Source organism: Camelus bactrianus, chromosome 1 (assembly GCF_048773025.1).
Source record: "Camelus bactrianus isolate YW-2024 breed Bactrian camel chromosome 1, ASM4877302v1, whole genome shotgun sequence".
In the NCBI taxonomy this organism is placed as follows: domain Eukaryota; kingdom Metazoa; phylum Chordata; class Mammalia; order Artiodactyla; family Camelidae; genus Camelus; species Camelus bactrianus.
This window is the reverse complement of record NC_133539.1, coordinates 92,531,399-92,547,162: the sequence shown is the minus strand read 5'-3', so window position 1 is coordinate 92,547,162 and position 15,764 is coordinate 92,531,399. Positions and strand designations below refer to the sequence as shown.

Sequence of the window (15,764 nt, the reverse complement as noted above, 5' to 3'; positions counted from 1 at the left end):
CAGAGCACCATGCCCACATGCAATGCACCTGGAGCCTGAGTGAAAAATAACCCTTGTCGTGATAAGCCACTGGGATGGGGAGCGTGCCAGTTAGCTCGACATGACCTGGCTCAGACTCCAGGAGGGATTCTCACACGGCCAGCCTGACCCCAGGTGGGTCTCCGAGAGCCCCTGGCTAGGGGACCTTTCAGGTGCCTTCCATTTCTAAACTTTATTTGGTTCTGGAAGCAAGTGCTTAGCTATTCAGCATTGATAAGATGCTAACTGGCCATCAGATTGGTAAGGCCCTTCTGAGGTGTTTCCACTGCAGAATGGGAAGCAGGGGGAGACCAGACTGGTGGAGGGGGTGTCTAGGGCAGGGGGTACAGCAGGGCTCTTGGGGAGCAGCTACAGGTGGGAGAAGGGCTGGACACAGCCCCAGGACTCAGCTCAACACTGGGCCGAGGGCCGACTTGGCAAGTGGAATTCCTACCTTCACCATTTCATTTCCTGGTGCTAGAATTTTTAGAATGGATGGATAATCTGCATTGAGGGGTTTTTATTATAGGTGAAGAGAGTCCCTTAAAATTCTGTTGCCTGGAAACACTTTTGTAGGTTTGAGGCCTAATCTCTTGAGCACCAGAATTTGGGTCACCGCAACCCACTTTGAGGGTGAACCACTATCCTGGCGTTCCTGGAACTGTCTTGATTTTTAGCACTGAAAGCCCCATGTCCAGAAAACTCCTCAGTTCTGGGCAAACTGGGACAGCTGGTCACTCAGGGGCCACGTTGTTTCTTCCTAATGACGTCTCTCGGCCGATACACCTCACCACCCCGCCCCCGCCCCGCTCTGATGGTTGGCAAAGTTAGATTTCAGGATCTTTCCATGTGCTCTAGCTCAAGTCAGGAAAAAATAAACCCTCAACAGCTTCTGTGCTACAGAAAGAGGTTTACAGATTTCAATATGCCAGCCAAAAAGAAAAAAACCATTCTCAGCTTGCTTCCTGTGCCAGCTTGATAGGCCACTGCAGAGATGGGTGGTTTCCAATGGAGTTTTTCGCCCCTGAGCCGGTTTTGAACCTCGCAGCTCTGCCACTTGACGGCATCCAGGTTTCCAGACGCTGGCAAGGATGCCACAGTCTGTCACCATCGGGGCCGCTGTGACTTTTCCTGTTCTGACAACTAGACAAGATGTCTTTTGAAGGGTGTTTAGTACTTGGTTTGTTTTCAAGATAGACGAGCCCCAGAGTAGATGTGCTTCAGAAAATATTAAATGTTGGAGACTGGTCTGTATCCTCCTTGAAGAGAATTAGTTACACAGTTAGACGCCTTTGGTTCTGTAGTTAAATCAATGCACGGACTGTCAGGCTGAAAGAGGTAATGAAGAATGCTTTGTTGAACCGGAGGGGAGCTTGTTGGGGAAATGGCTGAGACCCTGAATGGTTAAAGCTGCTACAGCATTTGCTCCACTCCTGGCTTCTACAAAGGATTACGAAGTGATTAAGGAGATTGTACTGAACTTTAGGAAAATACCTCAGATGTGAGCTATTTGCCTAAATGTCTTTCTACTCTGCAGCCCGACAGAAAAGCGAGAAAGGCAAGCAAAGGTCAGATCACCTCCAGCCTCATCGCCCTCTTCCCTCCTTTAATTCTCAAAGGTCCGGGTCCCAGACCAGAGGCTGTTGTGGAAACAACTTGCTCCTGGAACAGTGTACAAAGGGAAAGAGCGCCACAGGAAAAATCCACCTCCAGGAGACAGAGTTCGGGAGAATGAGAATGTGGGACGTCAAACACAATGAGTGGAAGTGCAGGAAGGGAGGCGAAGACATTTCTGGAGGCAGGGAAGGCCCAGAGGCACGGGGCCAGGCAGGACCTTGGGTGAAATGTTAGGACAGGCTTCTTGTACTCGCCTGGCACGGGAGCAACCACGCCCAATACGCTACCCTTTCTTCTTGTAGATGAAGTTCAGGCCTCCTCAGAAAACGTCTATTATTTTGGAATGCCCCGTGGACTGGGCTGTGCGGTGTACACATGCATGGGTTGATGGCGGAGGTTTAATTCTGGCGGCAGGAGAGCACAGCCCCTGAGGGGCAGGGGACCCTGCGAGGCCAAAAGGTATGGGAACATGCGTCAAGTGCAACAAATACCATTCGCCTGACCTTTCTAGAAGCTGGCCCCAGGGCGGCGGGGCGGGGGGGGGGGGGGGGGGGCGGGGAGGAAAACAGAAACTGTTTGGGCTGGGCTTTTCTCCTTACCAGCTTCCTCATGAATTTAATCTTGATAAGATTTATGGAAGTAAATCTTGCCTTCACGTCTTTAATTTCTAAGACTTTGGCTTTTCCTGTCAATGCCAAGGTACCAATAGCCTCCTTAATGGCTTTCTAGAAAGTCCTGGGTTTTGAGGGAGACACTCATGTTTGAAAAATGTGTGCCCAGGGGAAGCTCGGGGACAGGAAGGCTGAGCAAGAAGCTACCTGGGAGCCTCATCTGGCTCCAGTAGGCCGTGTCATTCACACAGACCACATGGACTCCAGTGCCCTCCAGGTCTTTAAGTCTGTGACTCTAGAATGAGGAACTTATCAGAGAAAGAACAAATTTGCTTTTGCCTTTAGACAAAAGGAGGATCTGACTGAAGGGAAGAGGAAAACTTTCCAGTTGAAGAGATAGATATTGCCTAAAATAAACATTATTTTAATACATTCTTCAAAAGCGCATGTTTTAAAAATTAATTCAAAGTCAGATAAAAATTCTAATATGGCATAGCTACCTCATGTGAGGGAAGTGAAGGCAAAAAGAAATTAAAGCCAAGGAAATTTTTACAGAATATTACTTCAGATAAGACCAGAAGATGAAGTTTAATTTATATAATAATTTTAATAACAAGGTAAATACTTGAAAATTTTCAGAATGTTAGAATCTTTCAGAAGTTTATTAAATGCCTTCCCCATAATGACTAGATAATTAAGCATATCTATAAATTCAAGTGAGAAATTTCTATTTTATATATTTGTTTTATTCTACAGATTGGATTTGAATTTTTTAAAGTTGTTTTCCTGGTTGTAAAAAAAGTCTTAAAGATTTTATCACCTCTTTAGGACGCTAAGAAACCTAACAAGGTGATATGGCCCTTCCTACTGCCTCCAAGCTTCCAAGCAATGGGTAATTCAAAGGGTTCAACTTTCATTGTCAATATCATGTCAGATTGGACCCAATTTACCCATTAGACATGGAGCATTGGTTAAAGCCACCTCACCTTTGTGAGGAGCCTATCAACTCCTTTACCAAACTGAGCCCAGTTCCTTTAAGACTCTCTTACCAATGGAGAACGACCATCCCCATTCTTAGAGCACATGCAAGAGATTCCCAAAGGAAGGGTGAATCTTGGAGAACAGGACTCAGGGCCACAAAGCTCAGCTTCCCTCCATGTCAAGCCTCCATCTTTTGCTGACCTTGGGGGATCTGAGCTTGATTTTTTCTCATTAGGAGAGCCAGCACGCTGCTCTACGATCTTCGTGAAACTACAAATTCTTACTAAAATTGAAAGGTTCTAATCGGGTCAGGATGCTGGCCGTGTGGGTGACTGGTGCAGGGCTGAGGTCCCAGGAGTCTAAAGCTGGTGGAGCTGAGCGAGTACTGAAGCAGCCCAGGGCAGGAGAAGCCAGGGGATGAGTCTAGGGATTGCTCGAGGCCAAGACAGGGAGGATGAATATTGTGATCAAATCCCAGGGAATGAGCACAGAGCTAGGATGAGAGACAAGCCTAAAGATAAACTGGGGTTGGAAGGGAGACCAAGAGCAAGCAGAGAGAGATGCAGGGGGATCAAGGTGGCTCCATGTTCTCAGCTGAAAATGTAGATGCCTACCTTTTAATCCAGTCTATGGTGTTTTTACATCATCCAGTATTTTAAGGCATTTTTGATGGTTGCGTAGATTCCAACATATAGATGTAATGTAAAATCCTTAATCATCTTCCTATTGTTAGGTTATAATGATTTTTAAGATAATTTCTCACTTTTCATACATTTAAAAATTAAAAGGAACATTACTGAACAAATTTGAATTCACCAATTTAGGAAGAAAAATACGTACTATTAACAGCATAAATATATTTAAGAAGCAGGGGAAATCTGGAAGCCACTAGAGTGAATCACTATTTCAGACACCAAGCACTCTGAACCCTAAAAAAGGAAGTGAGTGAATAGGCAAAATCTTAGAGATGTATGAAAGATACAGACTTTTTTTTTTTTAAAACCCAAAGCATTATGGATGGAAAAAAGTTAAAGGTTTTTTTTTTTTTGTTTTTTTTTGTTTTTTTTAGTGAAAAAGTCAGGACTAAATTAGATGGTGAAGAAGAAGATTCACCTCTAATCTGTTATTATATTTTCTAAAAGCTTGTTCTAAATTCTGGTCCCACTTGTTAATTTTAAAAGCCTTTGAGTGCTATTTATACTGAGTCTTGTTTTTGTAGACAAGCCATAAGTGATTTGTTATCAAAAGGTTGTCTGTACCTGGGGAAGTCTAGTCAATTCAGTCCTGAAGCCCAAGGGAGGCACCCCCGCCACCTGGTAACTGCTGACTGAAATGCAGTTATAGTAACCAGTGCTAGAACCCTCCCTGCAAGCCAGCAAAAAGCAGAGGCAGTGGGACCTTGTATATGGAGTTAATCCCATTTAAAAAAAAAGTTTGCTTCTGAAATAAGATTTGAGCAAGGTCTTTAGTGGAATGGGGTTCTGAGTTCCTAGAAATTGGGAGGATGCAGAGAAGTTCAGAGTGGTGGCTGTGAGAACCCTTTCACAGAGCAAAGAGCCCTTATGGCCAGGACATCCTGGCCATATCCTTAGATATCCTAATAATAGTCCAACACCATGGTTCCCAACTCTTTGTGAGTCTGAGCTGATTCTCTTCAGTCTGCCCTCTTGGGCAGTCCTGATGGGGACCCTAGTCAAGACAGCATCCCTGCAGTGCAGGATAAGTTACTTAGACATTTGAGCAAGCAGCCATGGAAACGATTATACCCATCCACATTCCTCCCAGCAGAATCCCAAGATATCTCAGATTCTGTGGGCAGCTCCGCTTGCAAGCCCCATCACCTCCAGCATCTGCTTACCAGCTGGCCCGCAAATCCCTTAACGAGGGTCATGGGATTAGTATCCATGCTCTTTGTACACCAGACTCTGACTTTGACAAATCTGTCCTCTCACATCAGGGGCATTTAAAGATTAAAGAATCGCAGCTCCACTTGGCAGATACAGAGACTGGGGCTGATCTGGTGGGGATGTTCTGGCACGTTCCCTCCCGTGGCCCCCCAGATGTTTCACCGTAGCCTGCAGTTCCACAACGACAAGTCTGAAGGTATGTGACCCGATACCATAGAGAAGTAACGGGCGTGGCTGTGTTGCAGGCCACTCAGGGCGAGCTAGGTCTTTGTGAATTCCCCCTGTACACTCCTCACTTGGCTCAGAAATTTCCCCTGTTTTCTCCTGTGCCTGGACGCTAGCAAGTGCCATCAGCCCAGCCAGTTATAGCTGCGGGAAAAGGGGACAGTCCAACGGTCTCTCAGCTTTTCTTTCTGCAGTGCTTGCTGGTAGTGCTAGCTCCAGAAGCTCCTCACCTGGCCATGACCTTGGCTCTTTAGCTTCCCTGGCCATCCTGCCCTCACCCCATCAGAGAGTCAATTAGAGGAGCAGGCAAGTCTGAATCTCCTAGCTGTTCCTGCCCCGACAGCCCCTGCCAGCACTACATTCTTATGACTGCGTGCCTCCCTCCCAGATCCTACGTACAGGAAGACATCTGTTTATTGCAGTGGTTCTCAAAGTGTGGTTCCTCACCTGCAGCATCTGTATCATCTAGAAACTTGTGAGAAAGACAAATTCTGAGGCCCCAGTGAGACCTCCCAAATGAGAAATCCTTGGATGGGGGCCCAGCATTCTGTCTAACAAGCCTGCCAGGTGATTTTGATACATGCCAAACTTGGATAACTTGCATTTCTAACAGTTTCCCAGGTAATCCTGATGCAGCTGCTCTGAAGGCCGCCCCTGTTGATGGGCATGGGGAAATTATTCTCTACTAGGGTTTACCAAACTACAGCCACGGTCCAAATCCAGCCCGCTGTCTGTTCTGTAAATAAAGTTGTATTGGAATGTGGCCACACCCATTCATTTACATACTGTCTGTGGGTGCATTCATACCACAGAGGCAGAGTTGAATAGTTGCAACAGAGACGATGTGGCCTGCAAAGCTAAGAATATTTATAGAAAAGTGCTCTACACAGACATACCCGATTTGGGACAGACTACTTGGCCCCTTGCCAGATGGAATTTAGGCAAAGATAACAGTAATAATAACACAATGTAGAACTGGACACTTGCATATTGCTTCTGCCTAGAAACGAAAGGGCTTTCTTCAAACCTGTGAAAGCAGCTCTAGCTGAGATCAGAAGTCTCTGGTAGGGGCTGTCGCTGGCAGTGTGGCTGTGGTCACAACAGGACTGGGGTCTAGACCAGTGTTAGAATTTGCAGGTGTACAGGAATGGAAAGGCAGGAATGCTGGGCCGTCAGTTATATACAGAAGAGGCTAATTTTTAGTAGTCTAAGCATTCCTTGACTTAAAAAAAAAAAAAAGCAACTCTACAGATTTTTTTAAGGCAGCATACTCATGGTTCTTTTAGGTCAACATGTCCAAAAAAATGAAAGATTTTAAATCAAAGGCATATTTGATTAGTTTGGACTCTTTAAAACAATGGCGGGGGTCTTGAACTCTTTCCCTTAACAGCTAAGAAACCCCATTTTTTTCTGTTGACTCTCCCTACAGTGATTAAAAATGCTTTCCCCACACTTCCCAGTTGCAAGCTTTTTCAGAACAAGAGCAATCTGTAAATGTCTAAAGCTGGAGAATATCATTAGGTCAGACCTCTGATTTAGATCTGTGATTTTGTCTCTGATACTCATGGCAGGAGGGGTATCCTCTGCTTTGAAGAGAGGATATTTTCACTTGTTCTTAAGAAAAACAGAAAGTGAGGATAGTCATCCTGAGACAGCAGTCTCTGGAGGTCAGGAAGGCAGTCTGGTAGAGTGGCAAGAAATAGCTGCTGGAATTTGGCTAGAATTTTTGAATACCCAGATTGAAATCCGAGTCCTGTAGTCTTCTACTGCTGTGGTCTTGGGCAAGTTGCTTAATCATTGCCTCTCTGAACCTGTTCCTTATCTATAAAATAAGAGTAATCACATCTGGCTCAAAGATTAACTTAAACTTGATATGGTAAGTCCCTAATGTGGTATGGGGCACTCAAGTCAGTGCTGTCTTCACTTGCTCTCCTGGCCTGTTGGTAGAACTTTTCTTCTTCTGTCTTAGGATTTCTTTGCTTTGGAGTTTCAGAAAATTTAGCAGAACCGAGAAAAGCGAGGTTCTTTGGGAACACATTGTGCTGCTTTATTAGAGCTAAAAGAACACTCCTAATGTGAGGAAAGTGCTCCATTTACTCATCTCTCCTGAGTAGCTGTCTATGAAATTGCTAGGCTTGGGTTAAACATTTGTACAAAATGCTGGAGGAGGAATTCCTGGCCAAGAACAAGGATTCCAGGTGCACCCTAACATCTATGGTGGGGGGCAGGGGAAAGAAGCTACATTTAAAGATAATTCTAACAGAATCACCAAAGATAAGATCTAACAGCTCCGCAAAGATAATTATTAACTAATATCTCAGCCTCAGTAGTTTGCAGATACCTGATAACTCGTGGACCCATTAAGATTCTCCTATTAAGGGGAGAATCTTCGTGATCTCCAGAAATAAAAATACCTTGTCAATAGGTGTTTTGTAATTGAAGGCTGTGTCCACCATTGTCATAAGGAATAAATCAACCAGTTTAGAGAAAAGGACTGCAGTGTTCTTGCTATCCAACACAAGTTCTCCTTGGGGCACTGCTCGCATTCACTTCCTGAGAGAGGACTTCCCATCCACCAGCCTGAAGTGGCCTCTCCCCAGCTACGCTCCTACCCCACCCACTTCACTGCATCATGATTTTAAATATGTGGTTTATTTATCTGATTATTTATTTCTTGTCGATCTCTCCAAGCAAAATGAAAAGTGCCTTGGCCTTATTCATTGCTGAATAAAGTCCCTTACCACCCCTTCCCCTACATCATATACTGTAATGCTTAATGAGTGCTTGTTATGTACTAAATATTGTTTTATGCCCTTTGTAGGTGACATCTCAATTAAGCTGTCCAATGAGGTTGAAACAATCATTATCCCTATTTTACAGAAGTGGGAAGTGAGACTTAGAAGGTTAATAATGTGACCAAGGGAATGTGGTGTCGGAGCCAATATCCTCACACAATATCCTCTTTACCGTGTGCCTGGTAGCCTTTCAACTTGTCCCTGTTTCCTCTTTGCACTCTTTGCCCCTCTCCCTGGAGTGACAATTTCTCCTCTTCTCTATTGTTAAACAATATTTATAAATGAGTATTAAATATTTTATTTGATTCAGTATATCAAAAGTATTATTTCAACATGTAAATGATATACAAATTATTAAGGAAATACCATATACACCTTTTTATATGAGGTCTTTGAAATTTGATACGTATTTTATCACTTTGGAGTAGCCACGTTTCAAGTGGTGGCTGGTGGCTCTCATACTGGATTTCGCAGGTCTTGAAGACAGCAAGGTTTTTTATTACCTATTTTCTAGTTAGCCTGTTTAGAACCATGCCGTTGCTTTACTCTGAAGCTAGGATGATGGCAAAATGATGGTAAGCTTCTGTTGCATATAACGTCCTGTAGGCAGCTTTATGGTGTCTTTCCCCCAGTGTGACCAGCCTGAGCTAGCCTTGGCGTAGCTCATCTAGACAAACAACTTGACCTTATTTTTAATAAGATGTCGCTTTATGGTCTTTCTGGTGTGTTTGTTCCCTGGGCGCATCCTATTTCTCATAGCAACCCTACCTGTTCCTCTCCGCTTCCGCACGCTTGCTGCCTCTTCCTGCCTCTGGGGTTGCCCTCTCTCTCTCTTCCCCATGTCCCTCACCCCTGCCCCCCCGCCCAAGGCTGCTCAAATCCCATCTTACTGCCTCTTCTGTGGACCCTCCTCTTACAAATCCAGCCTCCACCACCTTCCTCAGGGTCCCAAAAACCGCACCGCACACCTGAGCATTTCACTCCAACCCACTTTGCTTTTCTGTAATTATTATTCCAAGTCACTGCCCATGTCTGTCAACCCCGATAGGGCAAGTTTTTCAATGCTGGGATCAAGCTTACCTGCCTCACGTGGTACAACAGAGGACACATACTCCCTTCTCAGTAAATGCTCATGAATTAAATAATATCCAGCAAATGACAGAATAAGTGGGGAGGTCTGATTTCTTCCTCCATTCCCTCATTCTGGGGAGGGCTGAAGGCAGGATGTTCAAAAGGAAATAGCTCAATCTAGTTAACGAATATATGATTAATCTATTCATCTCCACAAATTAGAATGTGTGTTCAATTGCCAAGCTGAAAATTGTTACCACAGCAATGCCAGGAAGGAGTTGCTAAAGAGAAAGGATTTTTCTTGTCTTTATACCTTTTCTTCACTGGCTATGAGCAGCATGGTAGTTTGAGGCGAGAGAACACCAGCCCAGGAATCAGATGCCTCGAGTTTGAGGCCAGTCTCCATCCTGCCATATCTTCTCTCCAAAGTCAGTTACCCTCTGGAGTCAATTAGACATCCATGAGGCATGAGCGGTACCTCCCTGACCACTTTAAATGAGAATCTTGAGTCTAGTGGGTTCAAGTAAGACAGCGCTGTGTGGATACACAGTGACTCCTTCACAGAGGCAGGATTTAGCTGATGCTTGGGGAAGAAAACCTGGAAATAAATACTCTGTCTTTATTAGCCTCACCGCGTCTCCCTAGACTGTCTAGAGCAGGGCTCAGCCGTAGTGAGGGAGCCAGAATAAGACAAATGTTGATTCTGCCAGGTTCTAAAAATGAGCCCACAGGAGTAGAGTCTGTTTCCAAAGGCAGGGACCAGAAGTGGCGGGGGAAGTTGGGCTAAGTCAGGAACAAAAGGCTCTGGATGTGTTTTGGCCCTTGGGGAGATCACACGATGCTGCTTCTGGGCAGACACACCTCCTCCTCAGCTGACTTGTGCGAGGGAGTGGGCTGCCTCCACAGTCGTCGGCCCACTTCTTACCTCTGCTGAACACCGTGAGGACAAGCCCTGTGGGGCGGGAAAGAAAGAAAAGGGTGTTCGAGGCCAAATCATTTAGAAGAATTGGACATGTTTGCTTCAGGTAGATACCGTCAAGCTGTTCAGCCACCATGTCCCCCTAAACACAGCACCCCAAGCGCAGTTTCTGCACTCTTTTTTGTAAGGACCAATTTCCAGTTTTTGTGTATTTTTGTTTACCAGCTTTATTCTGTTCTCTTCAAGTGCAAGAAAGAATGCAATAGGAGTTCCCAACTCCTTCCATTCAATGAAATTTGGAAATGGCTCAGGATATAAGTGAACATAATAATTATATGTCAGTCGTTCAGTGTTTTTGAACGTTGCTCACTGCAAACATGGATGTATTCTTAAATAACCAAAGACCCCGATTGGTGAGCTGTTTTACATGCAAGCTCTTGTTAGTAGCTCGCCATTCTGTTTCATATTCCATTCAGATACAAAGCAGAACTTCTCTACATTAGTTTCCGCAGGCTTCTTTCTTCAAAATAGGGAAGTGATGGACTTGTGCTCCTTATCTTGAGTGTTGTGGCCATTCCTTCCAGATACAAATGCTCACCATGCACGGTCCCATTTTCACTTATCAAGACAAATGCCTGTGTACTCACTCAGTCAATTTCCAGCCATGTTGTAACTTGCAGCCTCCACACTGTGTGTTTTGATTTGTGAAGGCCATCTTTGTTTCCAACTGACTGTTTTCAAAAGGAAGGTGGGGTTGAATTTCTTTTCTTTTCTTTTCTTTTCTTTTCTTTTCTTTTCTTTTCTTTTCTTTCTCTCTTTCTCTCTTTCTCTCTTTCTCTCTTTCTCTCTCTCTCTCTCTCTCTCTCTCTCTCTTTCTTTCTTTCTTTCTTTCTTTCTTTCTTTCTTTCTTTCTTTCTTTCTTTCTTTCTTTCTTTCTTTCTTTCTTTCTTTCTTTCTTTTTTTTTTTCTCTCTCTCCTAAGGAAACAATAGATTGTGGATTTAAGGTAAACATTCCCAAGGAGAATGTTTCATCTGAGGAAGCTCTCTCTTTCCGGGTTTGAATATGTAACCGACCAGTGGGGTGCACAGATGTCTGCACAGAGAGAAGGTAGTAAGGGACAGACTCAGGACTGTAATGAGCCTCAGCTGCTCAGGAAAAGCAGCCTCCCTCCTTCCTCCTTCATATCTTATAACCAGTGTGGGAAACACCCCCTCAGCCCTGCCCAGGTTTGGTACTTTTAAAGGACAGTCACAACCGAGCCAAACTATTATGACTCCGAAGGTTAGGGACAACGTGCCAGGGACTAGCAATGAAAAAGTTAAACAGTACAGTGCCCCCAGGAGGTTCTGGTGGAACAGTCTGGCTCTGTAAACCTTGTTTTGGATGACTTTGAAAGGCTGAAGAACATCCCCATTTGGACAGGGCTTGTTTGTTTTCTTCTCTGAAGTCAGCTCAAATCATTCTAATGTGTGTATTGGCCCCTGACGGCAGTTCAGGCATAGCCAGCCCTAATCTTGCTGTTTGCAGGCAGGTAGAGCGAACTCAGACGGACGTATTTCAACAAGTGGACTATGCAATTCTAAGGAGTCAGAAACTTTCTTTTGCTTAATTTTGTAAAAGAAAAGCCCATAAAACTAAAAAATTAAAATTCAAAATATAATTATTGAACAAGGAAGCTACCTTCATTCTCCTGTGCTTAAAAATGCATGTTTTCCACCAAGAGGAGGCAAACATTCCTCACCAAGTTTTGCTTAGATGTGGCCTCATTTACCAAAGTGCTCAGTCATAACACATCAGAACCGAACAACCAGATAGAATGTACAATATTTCCACTTATTCCTCTCCGCCTCCTGTGACACCAAGCCCTCCTACCAATTGTAGGACCAAAAGAACACCAGGGAGGAGTCGAAAGCTTTCAGACAAATACGCAATTTAATAAAATGTATGATTCCTACCACCCTGAGCATTCTGGGTAAGCCTTACCTGTCTGTATATTTTTGACAGAGATATTTATTTTTTCAATACTTTCAGTGGCAATTATTCTAAAAACGGGAGTGGGCAGCAGACGTATAATCACTCAGGAAGTTTACACAAGCAGCCCTGGGGCTGGGAAGCCCGCTGTTCACAGGGATTCTGTGTGAGTGGCTCTGGCATTCATGGAACTGGTTATTTCCATTGAGATTCCCTTCATCTTAATTAGGACAGACGATGTAATGCCACAATCAAACACATATGGCAGAATTATAAAACATTTGGGATGACTGCTGGCAGCTGATCTGGTGCTATTTACCAGATACTGATGTGTACACATAACAATATTGGGCCGAGGAGTCACCACTGTGTCTCGAGGCAAGAGAAGTAACACACTCTGGCTACCAGAAAGCACACTGAGTCGTCAGGAGCTAAGCACCCTTTTACAGAGCGTTCGAGAGCTGTGGGACCCGGCAGAGTCAGGCAGGGCTGGGTGGAGTTCTCACGTTAGCACTTGCTAGCTGAGAGACCTTGTGCCAGTCACTGCAGCGCTCTGTGGCTCAGTGTTCTCCTCTGAAAGCTGACAGCGCTGTGACTCCCAGGTGTCATTTACAAGGCACAAGTGTGGTCACGTCAAGAGCTTGGCACAGGTTCTCCGTAGAGAGAACATTCCTCTGACTACGGGGGAGCTACTGTGCAGATTTGAATCCCTTTGCAAACTTCTGAACTGGCATGTTTAGTTTCCACTAACTTGAAGAAAGATCTCTAGAACAGGTCACAGGGGAAGTCAAGCTGCCTTTGTGAAGAAATGGAGTTCTCAGAATTGTCCACGCCTTTCTCTCCAGCTTTATAGTGACGCGTGCTGCCTCCTGGGGAACCGTGATGGCACGGCTCCCGACAGCCAATGTGAAGATATCTGTGTTTCCTTCCTATTTCCTTTCATAAGGCATTAAAAACTCCTCTCCTTTGGTGTATTAGGAATCCCATTCACACAAGAATAATGTCAGCCCCCCGGGGACCCATCCTATTACTGGCAAAATGGACTCTCTTTGTTCTTCTTCTCCATTCTGCTCATTCTTTTTGTTACTGATCTGTCCTGATCTTCGAGAACCATGACCATGCTCTTTGTGCGTATGCATCTGGGGACACAACAGCTCCTGAATGTACGTTACGTATATATGTATTTTTAACACCCGAGCTAGAATGTAAGCTCTTTGAAAATAGGAGCCTTGGTGGATGGCTTGTTTGTACCGTAGCAGACATCTCCACTCTGCTTTCACTGTGTGCCTTAAGAGGGAAAACCAGACAATGCCAATAAACAAATATTTATTTTTAAAATATGTGCATATACTATGATACCAATATTATAGCAATTATAAAATGTATTTTAAAGTAGACATTTTGAAAAGAAGGAATTAAAGAGGCAAATGTGAGAGCATCTACATTTTCTTCCCACCCGACAGTGAGCTGTCTTGTAGGGCACAGGCATCCTGACCCCAGCACTGAGGGAGGCGCTGCTTTGTTTTAGGACCGAGCAGTCACCCTGGCCGCCCAGGACCCAGACATCTATTCCAGGGAGCTTGCTTCTTCCCATGGGTTTCCTGCCCACCCTGCTCTCTCTCTCCACTGCCTCCCTCCTCCAGACACACTGACTCTGCAGGTATCTGGGGGGACATCTGTGTGACTCATTTCTTACCTAACTTACACTCATGCTTTTCGTGATTATTTTCCTGGATGTAAAAGGTGCACCAGCAACCTGTATTGTCCCCTCTTGCCAATAAATACAAGAAGCCTCTGGAGGCTGTGTTTCGCAAGGATCCCACGGTCTGCCTGGTTACCCGGTCACGTTAAGTGTGCCTTATGGAATAGCCACCGTGAAAATCATGGAGAAAGTTCTTTGCATAAACAATCCAGCTTTTCATCACAGGGTGCAGATGGAGGTGGAGTAAAGAGGTGGTGGGCATAGCTGGGGTATGTGTGACAGTAGAACCTGGGCCATCTTGTGGATTTTTAGAGAGCCCACACAATAGCTCTCTCACCAAACGTGTGCTGAGAACCTCTGATAGGCTGGGAATGCCGAGACGGGGTTGTCCTTTTCAGGGAGTTTTCGGTCTTCATGGGAAGACAAAGTAGATAGGGACTGGAGAAACTAAATTACACAGCAAACAGCTGGTATTGACAGGATGTGGCAAGGTCATCTTGAGAAAGATGTTTGTATCCTACCCAAGTCCTGCCAACACAGCCTATGAGACCATGACTGCCCAAAAGAGACACCCAAATTGAAAGGGCAGACCACAAAGTGAAATGTAAGCGGGAGGCAGGTCTCATCACTGGGAAAGTTTTCCATCATGAAAAGCAGAAAAATAAAAACCATTCGATTGTACAGCATCCTGCAGTCACCCACTTCACTCGTTACTGCCTCACCTTCTCAGCCGGAGCTCTTCCCTCTGGCTTTGGGCTTTCATCCTCCAGCTCGGTTCCCAGCATTGTTGCTATTCTCTGCCCCCCACAGAGGCAGCGCCGCCCTCCTTAACACACCCACATCTGAAGAGGGGCCCCTCCGTGGTGGCCACAGTACTAAGCACTTGAAAGTCAAGACAAATCCGTGATTAATTCTTCATGGGATTACTAAATATGAGCTTTTCATTTTGCTGTCCATGCTTCCTAGGGAGGGAAAGAAGTTATCTGTCAGTGACAGGAGGAGAAAAGATTGCAAAAGTTCAAGGTTATTGCAAAAGGAATGTTTACATTTCCTGAGGATGTTTCCTGGGTTGGTCTCCCTTCAGTCACCAAGCACACAAGCAATGCTTTTAGAGCCTGAAAAACTCTGCAGTCTGCAAAGATGACAGCTGCTGTGCCTCAGGTCCCTCACCGACCTCTCGTCAATCACAGGCAGCTGCTCTTGTTGAGATGCTGAGGTTTTCTTCTGCAGACTACTGACATCACCTCCTAATGATCTCCCTCCCGCTAATCACTGCCTCCTCCGATCCATCCTCCATACGGCTGTCAGCATCTTTCTGCAATGCAAATTGTATGATATTTTATCCTTGCTTAAATGCTCTGATAGCTCTACATCACCCACAGTTTACATTACAGATTAATTAAACATGGCATCCTAGCCCTTTTCACTCTAGTTTTGATCAACCTTTCTAGCCCTGTTTCAAGATCCCCACTTTGACCCACTGTTCACCCATCAACCATACCATCTTGTTAAGGTGCATCTCTCTTCTCAAACTGGTTCCTCTGCTTGGGACACCTTCCCCCACCTCTTCACCTGGTGAATGCCTCCACTCTCCTCAGGTCTTAGCTCAGAGCCTTCCTGAAGCCTCATCCAAACACCACCAAGCAGAGGTTCTCACCCACTTCTCTGCTCCCATCCCACCTCCCAGCTAGCTCTGCTGTGTTCTCACCGCTGTCGTGCACTGACTCTTGTCTGCTTAGCATCCTCTTTGCCTCTCTACCCCCAGATCCTGGTGCAGCGACACCCAAGGGCTACTCAGTAAATCTTCCACGAGTGACTATACAGAAGGAACATAGTGATCTCGAAGGTTCCCCAATAAGGAAATCTCCATGCTGATGGGTTTATATAAGCCTCGTTTGTAGATGTCCCAATCCCCAGGTCTGGACACAGAGAACCTCAACCTCAG

At 45.1% G+C, this 15,764-nt stretch overlaps 1 protein-coding gene and 1 long non-coding RNA gene across 5 annotated transcripts in view; one reads left to right on the top strand and one right to left on the bottom strand.

Annotated features, from left to right (window-relative positions):
- The window catches only part of KCNAB1 (potassium voltage-gated channel subfamily A regulatory beta subunit 1), a 344,031-nt gene that overhangs the window by 211,323 nt on the left and 116,944 nt on the right, over positions 1-15,764 (top strand). The gene's annotated exons all lie outside the window — the stretch shown is intronic.
- Positions 8,444-15,575, bottom strand: LOC123615989 (uncharacterized). Of its 2 annotated transcripts, XR_006723854.2 has the most exons (4): positions 15,321-15,575; positions 14,866-15,134; positions 14,542-14,781; positions 8,444-10,177 (listed from the first exon to the last, which is right to left on the bottom strand). It is a non-coding gene; the product is annotated as an uncharacterized LOC123615989 (long non-coding RNA). The 2 variants fall into 2 exon arrangements; XR_006723853.2 differs by lacking the exon at positions 8,444-10,177 and having other exon boundaries at positions 10,361-14,781.